We start from the raw sequence: 14,851 nt of genomic DNA on the forward strand, positions 1-14,851 counted from the left end.
GGTTGTAGTGCTCAGTTGCATGTGGCTGCTATGGACTCTTCAGCCAGTTTATCAGGTTTGCGGAGCCCCAGCACAGTTGGATGCAAGTTCTAACAGCACATTCCTGTAGCAGTTTTTCTGTTAAGTGAGTAGGCCCCCAGCATGGCTGGTTGCAAGGCTCAGGGGCTTACAATTGTTGTAGGCCTTGGGCCTGCAAGCTTGTTGTCAGCTCCCTCAGGATTGCAGCTGAGTGGGGCTGGTCCCAGGCATGAGAACACCCAATTGTTTCAGCCTTTGGAAGGTGGGACCAATCCCCTATGTGGCTTTTTGAGAAGAATTGATCTTCTGCCACTCATAAGCCCCATGGCCCACAGGTCCACACCCACTGTCAACACAGACCTTGCCCATGCACACTTCCCAACCCCCTGGAATGGACCCATTCATGCCACTTCAGAGGCCCCCCACACTCTACCAATGCCCCACACTCTCCACTCATTCCTCAGGCATGCCTCACCCGATGGAATGGACCCACTTGCCTGCCTGCAGAAGACCCAGTTGCCCAGTCAATGTAGGCCAAAAAGTTGCCCAAGGGCTTGCTGTTGGGTGGGGCCAGTCCCTGGGGCAGGCTGCCTGCCCTGGCTGAGCTGGATTAAATCAGTGTTCTAGTGGGCAGGGCAGACCCTGGGCTAACAGGCCAGGGGAAGAACTCCAATGGTCGTATGGCAGCATCTGTGTCAGCACGCCTATACTAGATCACAATAATGGCTACTGCCAATATCTCTGTCCCTGGAGAGGTCACACCTTTCACTAAGATGCACCTAGAACCTATCAGGTGAATCTCTTTTCACCAAAGGACTGTGTACCTTTCTTTCTGGTGATTTTAGGGTTTCCAAAATGGGTGAATTTGTGCATGGGCCCTTTAAGAAGTGGCTTTTCTCTGGTTATGTCTGATAGCTTTTCTAGGGGTATTCCACACTTTAGTTAATAACCACGAAAGCCAGATATTATGACACTCGTTTCATTTGTGCTGAGTCCGAAGGATACCTATAGCAGCAACACGCCCCTGCTCAGGTCCCACACTCCTCCAGGGAAGGCTATACACCTTAGGATTGCTCCCGGCCAGCTGGCCATGAAGCTCCACAGCTTGCAAAGGTGGCTTTTTCTCTCCAGAAGGAATTTCTACCTCTTCTGCCTCAGTCAGGACTGTCCCTTGTTGGGGGGGTTCTTTTTATCCAGTTTTCAGTTCTCTCTCAGGGGTAATTGTTCCAAAAATAGTTGTAACTTGGTCATGTTCATGGGGGGAGGTGAGTTCAGAGTCCACCTATGCACACCATCTTGACACCCTCTCCCTCTTTCATATTCTTATATACAAAAATATTCAACACTGTAGAGGAAATTTTATGTTTATTCCTTTATGTTCATATACTCAGTAGCTACCTAGTTTTGTTATGGAGAATGAGTATTTTCGACCACTGTTTTAGTTTCCTATTGTTGCTATAACAAATTTGCACAAAATCAGTGGCTTAAACTGTACAGATTTATAGTTCTGTAAGTCAGAATTCTAAAATGGGTCAGCAGGGCAACACTCCTTCTCAAGACTCTAGGGGATGATCTGTTTTCTTCTCTTTTACAGCTTATAGAGACTGCCTGCATTTATTGGTTCATGATCCTACATCGCTCCAACCTCTGTTTCCATTGTCCCATCTCTTTCTCACTCTGACCATTCTGCCTCCTTTTTATAAGGACCATTGTGGTTACATTGAGTCCATCCAGATAATCCAGGATAATCTCCCCAACCCAATGCCCTTAATTTGATTTGCAAATTCCATTTACCATGTCAGGGAACATATTCACAGGTTCCAGAGATTAGGATGTGGATGTCTTTGGGGGATCATTATTCTGCCTATGAGTTTTGAGTTAGGATGTGGACATCTTTGGCAGGCACAAATCTACCTACCACACGGACCTTACTAAAATATCAGCTGATAAATGCTGCCCAGTGAGTCAGATTCAACTGGATAATTTAAAGGTTGCTGAAAGTTAATTATCTAATACCAAAGCATTGTTGTACAGAGTCCATTCTTTTAATAATACTTTGTTTTTATTTGTAAGTAATTTAAATTCCATAGTAATTGACTTCCTATCGTGTCTAAATCATAAGTTCTTCTTAAGTAAAGGTGTCCTTTCAGACATTCTTTTATCATATAAATGGTCTTTCTTACATGAAGTATGGTATGGCATTCCAGTATTTGATTGCCAGCAACCAAAACTAAGAAGTTATTTTTAAAGGCTTAGTTTTGAAACACATTTTTTTCCCTAAGTGGCTTTTCCCTATCAAAGAAATTCTTTAAAATTTCTCCTTAAGCAATCAAATTTCAGGAGAAGGTAGTTGTAAGCCATGTTTACTATATATATGGTGGATCGTTTTTGGTAAAATAGAGTAAGGTCCCTAGGCATGGGATGTGGAACTCAGAGGGTATTTTTTCAGCTGTGCCTCTAATCAGCCATAGCTTCCCACAGTGAGCTCTCTTCTCAGTGCCCAAAATGTCTTCACCTGTAAAGTGATGGCATTGAACTCCATAACATGTACCATCTTCTCTATCTGTCACTTCCTTATAAAGCTATATTGGATGACTCAGTGACTCTTTGTCTTCTTCATCTCTTCTAGTAGAATATGCAAAGGGAAAATTTTCAAGGATAGGAAGGTTGAATCATTAATGCCCATTACTTTCAAGGTCACTGAAGAAGAGAACACAGATCATAAATGCAAATCCAGACCACCTATGTTCTACTGTTAACTCTAGGACCAGGGGAGTGAACTTTCCTTCCAACGTGTTTCATTGACACATCCCAGTAGTTCCTTAAAGAATTCTTAGAATGATTACTTGAATACTTGCCAGATTATTTTTTGGTTTGTAATTTGTTATTTTTATGACTTATTTATCTACTTTCTTCTTCAAGTGAGTGAGGTAAGGAGACCTTTTCGATCATGCCAAGGGACTCAAGTTTGCCAGACCAGACACAGTACAGGAGTTCATTCAAACTGCTCTGGGTCTCCTGGACACAGATTGTGGTTTGCAGGTAGTATGATTTATATGCCAATTCTCTGAGCTCCTCTTTGCATTTACAGTGACAAACCCTGGGTTCTGCCCAGGTTCTGTGCTACTGTCATTTCAGTACAGACGGCTGATTCAGTCTGCCTCGACAAGGGGATTTGGAAAGCAATTGCGTGATCCTTTTCTTAGGTCCTTTTGTCCAAAGTGTCTTACAGAACTGGCAGAAGCACAGGCTTTATTTAGCTATCGTGAAATTGAGGAGCAACACAGAGCTTTTTCATATAGGAAAGGAAATACTTCTGGGCAGACAGGCATCAATTCTCCAAAGGTCAAGCTAGCAGGTAGCAAAAGAGCCACTGTATTTTCACCATTCTCTTGGCCCTGCAATTTAGCAAACTTGAATAAGTCTCCCCATCCTGGGGCAGCCACATCTATTTCTAATTTAGTTGCATTGAGGGAGCTGATGGCTCTGATCAGATGTCAGAGGGACCTGAGATTCATTATATCAAAAGGAATAGTGTTGGAACCAGATGCGATTTAAAAAGTAGAAGAACAATAACAAGAAACATACCCAAAGACACATACAAACACACCGAGGAATTAGCAGATAATCACATCATAAAAACACAGCATCAAACTTCTCATTATCAATTTGTACTTGTAACATGAGAAAAGAAAGTGGGTTTAAATGCGTACATGTGTACATATATCTGATACACACACACAATTAAATAGATGTTTATGTGCATGTGTATGTTAAATAGCCCCAGAACTCAGGATGAGCAGACAATCCTATTTTCCTGGAATAGGCAGGTAAAAGTACCAGCTAATTTTTTGTGAGTTGGCTGGATAATGGTTGCTCCTGTTTATTTCTTCATTGTATGGGAACAGAGCATGGTAATAACAGTAGAATCAAGGGTGGAAGAAGTAAAAGAATATTGTTTCTGCTAACACTGAGTTCTCTTATTTAAATAACTAACATTTTGGAGGATATTAGACTGAGAACTGATGTATCTAAAATTCACTTGCTTTCAATAATAGATTGCACGTAGTATTTTTCTTTTTTGATTGTTTGAAAGAAGGGGTATAACATTCTTTTTGATGAATTAAGAATCACAAATAATTTATAAAGAAGAAAAATTGTGCTCAGGCTACCAATATCGCCAATTATGTTTTTGTTTGGTTTTTTTGTCTAGAACTGTTTCAGCTCAGTAGGACTGTAGTAATAACATCACATAGGCTAGAGTTCTTGTCTCCTGCTTTACATACATTTCATAAATAAAAATGATGGGCTGGCCCAGTGGTATAGTGGTTAAGTTTGCACCCTCCAGTTAAGCAGCCCAGGGTTTGTGGATTCAGATCCTGGGCATGGACCCACAAACCACTTATCAAGCCATGCTGTGGTGGCATCCCACATACAAAATAGAGGAAGATTGGCACAGATGTTAGCTCAGTGCCAGTCTTCCTCACTGAAAAACAAAACAAAAAAAGAAACTTACTAGTGACCTTGCTTTGTAGCTAATTATTTACAAACACTGAGCATGATGAGTGGAATATAAATAAATCACCTTAATAAAGAAACATTTTAATGCAAACAACTTATAAAATCATAATATTTCACAATCAGCACTGAAAATATCATATCTGAACACAGGAGTTTAAAGTTACATGCATACTCTCAAATACATTAAACATTGCAGATGGAATTTACATATTAATCCATTGAAGCTTTAAGGAAAAAAAACCTCATAGAAATAATATTCAGAGCCCAACTTAATTTCACCTCTTCTATAAAATGTTCCTCTGGGTAAAAGATAAATTTTCAAGAATCCTGAAATAGCTACATTGAACAAATCATGTCTTTGAATTCTGATGCTTTAAAATTCTTTAACATGAAATGGTATTTATTTTATAATTAAAGAACAAGACTTAAAGTAAAAGTAAATGAATAACACAAATGATAGTAGAAATAACTAGTAATAATAGGCAACATGACTTAAAGGTTTACTATGTGTCTGGCAGTTTAAAGCATCATGCAGGAGATTAATCATCACAATTAGCTCATGAGGTAGAAACTTTTTTAGAATTTTACACTTTATTTACATATTATTTATTTTTATTAAGGTATAATTGACATACCATTATATTGGTTTCAGGTGTACAACATAATGACTCGATATTTGCATATATTGTGAAATGATCATCACAATAAGTCTACTTAACATCCGTGATCTTACTAGTTACAAAATTTTTTTTCTTATGATGAGGACTTATAAGATTTAATTTCTTAGCAACTCTCAAATAAGTAATACAGTATTATTAACTACAGGCACCATGCTGTACATCAAACCCCCAGGACCTATTTTATAACTGGAAGTTGGTGCCTTTAGACCCCCTTCACCGTTTTTTCCCCCAACCCCCCAACTCTGGCAACCACCAATCTGTTCTCTGTATCTACAAGCCTGTTTTTTTTTTTTCTTGTATTTTAAATTTCCACATATAAATGAGACCATAAAGTATTTGTTTTTCTCTGACTTATTTCACTGAGCATAATGCCCTCAAGGTCCATCCACGTTGTCGCACATGGCAAGATTTCATTCTTTTCATGGCTGAATAGTATTCCATTGTGTGTGTGTAGTGTGTGTGTGCGTGTGCATATCACATCTTCCTTATCCTTTCATCCATCGATGGACACTTAGGTTGTTTCATACCTTGGCTATTGTAAATAATGTTGCAATGAACATGGGGGTGTATATATCTTTTTGAGTTAGTATTTTCATTTTCTTTGAATAAATACCCAGAAGTGGAATTGCTGGAATACATGGTAGTTATAGTTTTAATTTTTTGAGGAACCTCCATACTGTTTTCCACAGAGGCTCCACGAATTTACATTCCCACCAACAGGAGATAAAAGTTCTCTTTTCTCCACATCCTTGTCTACACTTGTTATTTCTTGTCTTTTTGATGACAGCCATTCTAACAGATGTGAGTTGGTATATCATTATGGTTTTGATTTGCATTTCCCTGATGATTAGTGATGTTGAGTATCTTTTTATGTACCTGCTGGTTATCTGTACATCTTCTTTGGTCTATTCTGATCCTCTGTCCATTTTTCAATCAAATTCTTTGTTTGCTATTAAGTTGCATGAATTCTTTATTTATTTTTGGATATTAACTCCTAATCAGATATATGATTTGAAAATATTTTCTTCTGTAAGTTGCCTTTTCATTTTGTTTATGATTTTGTTTGCTGTGAAGAAGCTTTTTAATTTAACGTATTCCCACTTGCTTATTTTTGCTTTTGTTGCCTTTGCTTTTGGAGTCAGATCCAAAAAACCATTGCCAAGACTAATGTCAAGGAGCTTACAATCTATGTTTTCTTCTAGGAGTTTTATGGTCTCAAGTCTTACATTCAAGTTTTTAATCCATCTTGAGTTCATTTTTGTGTATGATGTAAGATAGTATTCCAGGGTCATTCTTTTGCATGTGGCTGTCCAGTCTTCCCAACATCATTTATCGAAAAGACCTTTCTCCTTTCCATCTTGTATATTCTTGGCCCCTTTGTTGTAAATTAATTGATCATATATGCGTGGGTTTATTTCTGGGCTTTTTATTCTGGTTCATTGATCTACGTGTCTGTTTTAATGCCAATACTATACTATTTTGATTACTATAGCTTTGTGGTATAGTTTGAAATCAGGCAGCATCATCCTTCCAGCTTTGTTCTTTCTCAAGATTTCTTTGGCTGTTCAGGGTCGTTTGTGGTTCCATACAATTTTAGGACTGTTTGCTCTATTTCTGTGAAAAATGCCACAGGAATTTTGATAGGGATTGCATTCAATTTGTAGATCGCTTTGAGGAGTATGAACATTTTAACAATATTAATTCTTCCAAATCATGAGCATGGAATATTTTCTCATTTATTTGAGTCTTCAATTTCTTTCACCAATGTCTTATAATTTTCAGTGTACAGGTTTTCATCTCCTTGGTTAAATTTATTCCTAGGTATTTTATTCTTTTTGATATAATTGTGAATGGAACTATTTTCTTAATTTCTCATTCTGATAGTTCAATATTAGTGTACAAAAATAACAGATTTTTGTACATTGAATTTTGTATCCTTCAACTTTACTGAATTTATTAGTTCTAACAGTTTTTCAGTGGAGCCTTTAGGTTTCCTATATATAGTATTATGTCATCTGCAAGTAGTGACAGTTTTACGTCTTCCTTTATGATTTGGATGCCTCTTACTTCTTGTTCTTGTCTAACCGCTCTGGCTAGGACTTCCAAAACCATGTTGAATTAAAGTGGTGAGAGTGGGCATCCTTGTGTTGTTTCTGATCTTAGGGGAAAAGCTTTCAGCTTTTCACTATTGAGTATGATGTTGGCTGTGGGCTTGTCATTTATGGCCCTTATTATGTTGAGGTAAGTTCCCTCTGTACCCACTTTGTTGAGAGTTTTTATCATAAATCGATGTTGAATTTTTTCAAATGCTTTTTCTGCATCTATTGAGATGGTCATGTGATTTTTATCCTTCATTTTGTTAACGTGGTGTATCAAGTTGATTGATTTGTGAATGTTAAACCATCCTTGCATCACTGGAATAAATCCCACTTCATCATGGGGTTTTATCCTTTTAATATATTGTTGAATTTGCTTTGCTAATATTTTACTGAGGATTTTTCCATCTATATACATCAGGAATATTGGCTGGTCATTTTCTTTCCCTGTCTTGTCCTTGTCTGGTTTTGGTATCAGGGTAATGCTGGCCTCATAAAATGAGTTTGGAAGCATTCCCTCCTCTTCTATTTTTGGGAGAGTTTGGGAAGAATTGATATTTATTCTTATTTGAATGTTTAGCAAATTCTCCAGTGAAAGCATCTGGTCTAGGACTTTTGTTTATTGGGAGGTTTTTGATTACTGATTCAATCAGGGAGAAACTTTAATTCAGCTCAATTTATAGATGAGGAAATGGCAAGGGATGCAGCGGATCTGGATCTCAGTATGCAGGCTTCAGTACCTACCTGCACCATTCACAACACTGCCTCTTAACTGGCTACTAAACCTATGAGTATCTTTTCCCAGGTAGAAAGATAGGGAGGGAATGACATCACAGAGTTTGGCTTTAGCAAAGAAAAATAGGGCTAGCCAGAGAAAGCAGGGAGAAAACAAACATGGTCAAACTCACCACCATTTTGCCTGCAACCAACCAACTTCCCATTCATTGAATCACTCCAAGAATATCAGCATGTGATGGGCCTCAAAAATTCTATTTTCCATACCTTAGGTACTGTTTTCTTATCTTTGGCTTCCCTCAATACATCATTATATATTTATCCCTCCCTTTTTCCATAGTAAGAACTGTGGTTCCACAATTATCAATATACAGAATCATCTTCTCAATACTATAAAACTCACAAATAAGTTTCCAAATGGGATTCTTGCCCATATCGGTTGACTGTTTGTTTTTTCCAGTGATTTTATATTCTTTGATAAGTGACCTCTCAGTCTATATAACTTATACATATATTCATCCGTACTGCAGAGGATTTGTAAATTTTTTTTTTGAGAAATGTTGAGGCTCTTTCTACATTCAGCAAAAGCATCCTATATGAAAAAGACAATTGTATTAAGATAATCAGTACTCATTGCTTCACACACGTTCTCACACACACACACACTCACACACACACACAGACCAATGCCAAATTCAAATGAAAACTAAGAAGATTAAATAAGGTATCAAATATATAAGCAATCATTTGGAAAACTACTGAGTAATATGTTCCTAAAAATGCTTTCTTCCTTCTTAATAAATTTTTATATACATACTTGCGAATAAACATTCCTAGATACTATTTATGTTTATTGTTTAAAATGGGCAAATTTAGTGCTTTAAAGATAGTAGAGGATTTTAAAATATATATATAAATTGTCTCAATTTATATCATTCAACTTGTATAGCTGGTAAGTAAAATGGCATTTCTCACAGTTTGAAAGCTTTTCCTCCTGTGCTGTGAATATTCAGTATAACATTGAACAACCTACTTTGTAACAAGTTTTGTACCTTCATAGATGACATATTCCTGCAAGGAACTTTTCAAGCATGAAAAACATTTTTTACTGACAACTATGAAGCTAATTAAATTTAAAAGTAGGTACTATCTATCTTGTGTCGGCATTCAACAAAGCAAAATGAAATTTTTCATTGTCTGGTTCCCACAGTTTTACAAACCTTTAATATTTTTTCTGTGACTCAATCTGAGTGCCTACTGGAATATCAACATTTAATTAGAAAATAAAAGTACATCATGCACTATATAACAACGTTTCAGTCAACAATGGACCACATATAGGACAGTGTTCTCATAAGATTAATACCATGCAGCCTAGGTGTGTAGTAGGCTATATCAGCTAGGTATATGTAAGTACACACTACGATATGTGGCCAATGACAAAATCACCTAGCAATGCATTTCTCAGAAGGTCTCCCCGCCGTCAAGCCATGAATGATACTAAATATGTCTTACTGTCAAATTGCTTTTTGATTCAACCATTTAATTTAAAAAAGAAAAAAATTAGATTAGGGTAGGTGACAGAAAGACTTGCCCCTTGGTCTTAAAACAAACAAACTTGCAAAACAAAACTAAACAGGCCTAATTTCCTCGAATGAGGAAAATTTGAAAGATCAATAAACATATGCATTTAGATTCCAATCGAGTAGGAATGAAAAAAATGAAAAATTAAAACAATGAAATGGAATTTCACAGCCATTAGCTTAGCAAAATTTTAAATATCTACTATATGCATTGTTGCGAAATTGTAGCAAATGAGAATTTGCACATAATTTTTGAGAATCAATTTGGTAATGTCTAATAAATAGGAAAACGTCTTCTCATATCTTTCAGTGAGAAAGTGGGACATGTTTAATTGCTGGGTTTTTTGGACAGCTTGAGTTTTATCTCAAATTTTCCAGTTGCTACCTCTGTGATTTCAGCATTTAGTTACTGTGCCTTAGATTCCAATTTACAAATTTGGGAAACTATAGTTTTGCTGAGGACAATTGAGTTTAACATATATAAAGAGCACTAAATGTAAATAAATGCCCCAAAGAAATGCTTATATATGTATACAAAAACACATTGACAACGTGTTCTCTGCCATATTTTGTAAAATAAAAACAACTGGAAATGATACAGATCCAGCAAAAGGAGTGAGTAAGTAAATTCCAGTGTTTGCATACAAGGTGTACTCCACTGCAGTTTAAAGGAACTGGCTACATCATGCATAACAGAAAGGAAAGTAAAATAATTTGCAAAAAGATGCATACATTAACCTAAATCAATGTAAATTTTTTGAATATTCACTAGGTATTGTTTGGTGACACACATATTTCAGTGACAATATAAAATTGTACATTGGAAGAGTCCATGAGAATTTTGCATAGTAACACACCACCACCACCTCTGCAGATGGAAGGACATGAATGGCACTGAGCAAACTTCAACTTTATCAGTAATAACTTGACTTAATGAAAAGCACATAAGCAGATTTGATCTCTTAAAAGTTCTGAATGGTGAATATATGGATTCTTTAAAATACTAATTACTATAACAGTGCCCATCTTTTAAACATTTTCCAGATTAAAAACATCAAATGCACTATATTTAAACTTCATTCTATCTTCTTTGACTTACAAAACATTAAATTGCAAAATGAAATATTTTCACATAAGTTCAGTAAACACCATTAAGGAAGAAGGTGTCTTTGGGGACAAATGCATAATTTGCATATTATATCAATTAGTAATTTGAAAATCTAGTATATCTCCTTTTATAGATCTCAGATTTATATTGTATGTCTCAGTAGCTGGTGGTTTTACAAACTACCAAAACAGGACTGCCTAGATGCAGTCAGAACACTGCGCCCATTTTCTGAAACTGTAAAATCTAAACAAGGTTTTGTGGCTTCAAATGTTGAAATATAGAGATGAAATGGAAACATGAAAAGAGAATTAAAGTTGTATCATGACTAATTTTACTACACACAATTATGTATATATACAAGATAGAATTTACATATGTCTGCATGCATATATATACTTAACACACATACGTATGTGTTTTTTACATTTTGAGTTTACATCTTAAAATTGTAGGATATTAGCAGAACTTATCTTCATATATATTTCTATTTTATTGAGCTTATTAATGTTACAGGGTCTTTGCACTGAAAAAAAATCATGCCTAAGAATTAAAAGCAAAAAGTGGTGTCATAGTCAGCCTCATCTACCCATCACACTGTATATCAAAAGTTGATTTATGGGCACTTCGGCAATTTCAGTGTCTTTTTTTAACATTCTAGCAAGAGTTGAAGTTTTTGCTCTGTCACAGGTTCTCCAATTTCTGGAATGGTCGTCTAATAAACCCCCATCCACACTATCATCTCAGCTTATTTCTCAGTAAGTTGCCCCAACAAGCATCTCTTGGAAGATACCTATACTGCTTAGAAAAAATGCACACTGTAAAACTAAAGAGACTGCAGAGAAATTTTTGGTTACACTAGAAACTTCCTTTGAGAACCAAAAAATCTTTAGGAAAAAAATAATTGGCAGGTACTGTCAGAAGAAATGTTCTGTAATCCTGTGGGAAGTCAGAACATAATTCCTGAACTGACACTTTCATCAGGTCTGAACTCCTAATGGAAAAAAGAGTTGATGCCCCACATGAATGGAGTTTTACACATCCGTATGTTTTACTCTTGCCTGTAGCAAGGGGGAAATGCTGCACTGGGCGTAGAGATTTGTCACCCTGAATCCTAGTCTCCGTATCAAGTATTCATACAGCACTGCAATATTTCTATTGAATCAAAGTGACAAAAGTAGAAAATGACCAGATTCTGCAGTTGGAGGGCATGAAACATTCATGCCACTGGCAATAACTATGAGTGGCTTTCTCGGGTCTATTTTAAGGATAAAACTTCTTGGAAAGTATACGCCACAGCTATTAGAAATAGATGCGCTACATCACTAAAGTGTTAGTGTTTTTCCTGCCTGCCCAATGAGCAGTGTGAAGGCAGACCGAATGATCCATATTGGAGCTACGTGAGTCAATCTCTTCATCTATAACTCCAAAATACTAAAATAGCGACATATGTGTGATATCTATTATTATCAAACATCATGCAAACGCTACCATGAAGCTTTGAGAAATATTTAAAACCCACGCTAAGGTTTTAGGAGAGGTTCTTTTTGTGTCCTTTAAATTGATAAGGACTCCTGATAGTGGAGTCTTTCCCTTAGCATATCTATGGGACAGCTACGGTCCATGGGTCCAATCCCGTCTACCACTTCTTTTTGTAAATAAGAACGTTTTGCAAATAAAGTTTTATTGAAACATAGCCATACCTGTTCTCTTATTGTCTGTGGCTGCCTTTTGTGCTACAATGAGGGTTGAGTTAACACAACAGAGTCTATATTACTCACAAAGCTGAAAATATTTACCATTTGACACCTTCCAGGAAAAGTTTGCCAATCCTTTTACTACTGTTAGTACTAAAATAGAAAGATTTTCCATTCTTCTATTGTCTCTCTCTCAACTTGCCATGTTTTTTTTAATTTGATATTTAATGTTCTAATTAAAGAAAATTTAAATTTTTAGTTGTTGGCATGATTTTTACATTTTATACTGCCCAATGCTAGTTTTAAATTCCAATAACAGATGATTTAAATTATATTGAGAATCCCTGGCATTACACAATCTGGATTTTATAGCACATGCCTAAGTAAACATTTAATTCTTACGACAACAGTGGAAAAACTGCACATGACTAACTCAACTGATTCTATCTCCCTTCCTGATGTGTACATGTTCTACCAACACCCTATCTTCAACTTACTGATGAGTAAGGATGGATTAAAGGCAAAGGACTTGTGGGTTACCTGATCTTTGCCTTTCCTTCTATGTCATCTTTTTATAGCTTAAGCGGTTGCCTGGCACAAGGAAGTAACAAGAGGGAATTATTCTTCTTATATCTTGTTACTGTCCTTCTACCCTACTATCTCATATCTTGTTACTAACCTTACATCTTCTTGCTATCCTTCTTATATCTTAAGAAGGATATAAGATTTGATAGGGTTCTTTGGTTGTTCATGTTTCTTAGAAGGAAATTCTGTTTGCAAACAGAAAGCAAGGCCTCTCTGGGCTGCTAGAGAATCCACTTAGTCACCAATGTAACACGCTTACCTTGTGCTCACTTTGAACCTTGCCGAAATCCTACATGTTATGGGTCTAGCCAAATTCTGTACTCAGAGGGCCCCATGGGCCTTATATTCTAGTGAGCTAGCAAGGAATTTGGCAGAAATGCATATGGCACATAGCTCCTCTGATCATGCGCATGTTTTTTGCCCGTTGGACACCGCTTACAAAACACAAGTTCAGAGTTTAAATTTTTCAGAATTTCAAGACAAAGGCAGCACAATATTAAACCAAGCTTGTGGCCCTTCTGACAACAGGACCCTGTGCAATTCCCCATGCCATACACCCATGATCGGGGCACTAACCTAGGAAATGCTATCAGTTAATTAATGCCACTTAATTCCTCTTTTCAACCAACGTAGGAAGAAAAATAATCAGAAGAGACCACTATCCTGAATTTAGAGCTAAATTTTCTAGAAATCTATTGTTAGGGAATATATTCTTAAGTTTTGACTGATTTTCAACATTGTATAAGAGAACCATATTGTATATGTTCTTTGGGTTCTTGCCTTGAACATTATGTTTTCACAGATTCACCTAGGTTGGTTTATATAATTATTATTCTTCATTGCTGTATAGCATTTCTTTGTATTACTAGAACACAGATTGCTTTTCCATTCTACTTTTGATAAGCGTATGTGTGTTCTGGGATTTTGCTCCTACAAAAGAAGCTGCTATAAATATCCCTACAGGTGCTCATGATCTAAATATGTTGAGATATCTATGATATATGCATTCCAGTAGAATTGTTGGCTCATGAGTTATTCTCATGCTTTCTGTAGTAATGCCAAACTGTATTCCGAAAGCATGCTGATAATTTATAATCCAACCAGATACGAGTGAGTTTATATTGATCCACAGCCTCAACTTCACTCAGTATTCTTTAAGAATAGTTTGGCCAACTTTATGCGTAAGAAATGATGTCCCCTTGTTAATTAAATTTATGTTTATATTTTATGAAGGAACTTTAAATTTTTTCATATGTTTATGAGATATAAATGTTTACTTATCTCTGAACCACTTGTATATAATTTTTCCCATTTTTATATTGGAGCATGTATGTGTATCTCTGTGTGTTTCATTATTGGCTTTAGTTTTTGATGTATTTCATAATCCAGTGTTATGAAGACATTTTCAAATACTCTCTCCTAAATGTTTAAGAGTTTTGATATTTGGCTTTAAGTTTTTATCAAACTTGTAATTATTTTTAATTCATTTTTTTCATAAGTCTACAAGTATAATTTGTACATAAGTTTGTACAAGCATAATTTACTAGAAGTTTACTTTTCTCCGCTCATTCATAAATTACTTTTCGATATATGTTTACATGAGTTAACTCTTTGTTTTCATTGAACTATTTATCTATCCTTAGTGCCAATGCCATACTCTTCTAACAAATATAGGTTTACAAATAAGGCATGAAATCTCATAGAACACATCGTCTACCTTCATCTTTTCCTCAAAGGATTTGTTGGTTTACCTTAGGCCGTTGTTTTTCTATATAAATTTTAGAATCAACTTATCGATTTCCACAAAACATCCTTTTGACATGTTTATTTG

Source organism: Equus przewalskii, chromosome X (assembly GCF_037783145.1).
Source record: "Equus przewalskii isolate Varuska chromosome X, EquPr2, whole genome shotgun sequence".
Taxonomy (NCBI): domain Eukaryota; kingdom Metazoa; phylum Chordata; class Mammalia; order Perissodactyla; family Equidae; genus Equus; species Equus przewalskii.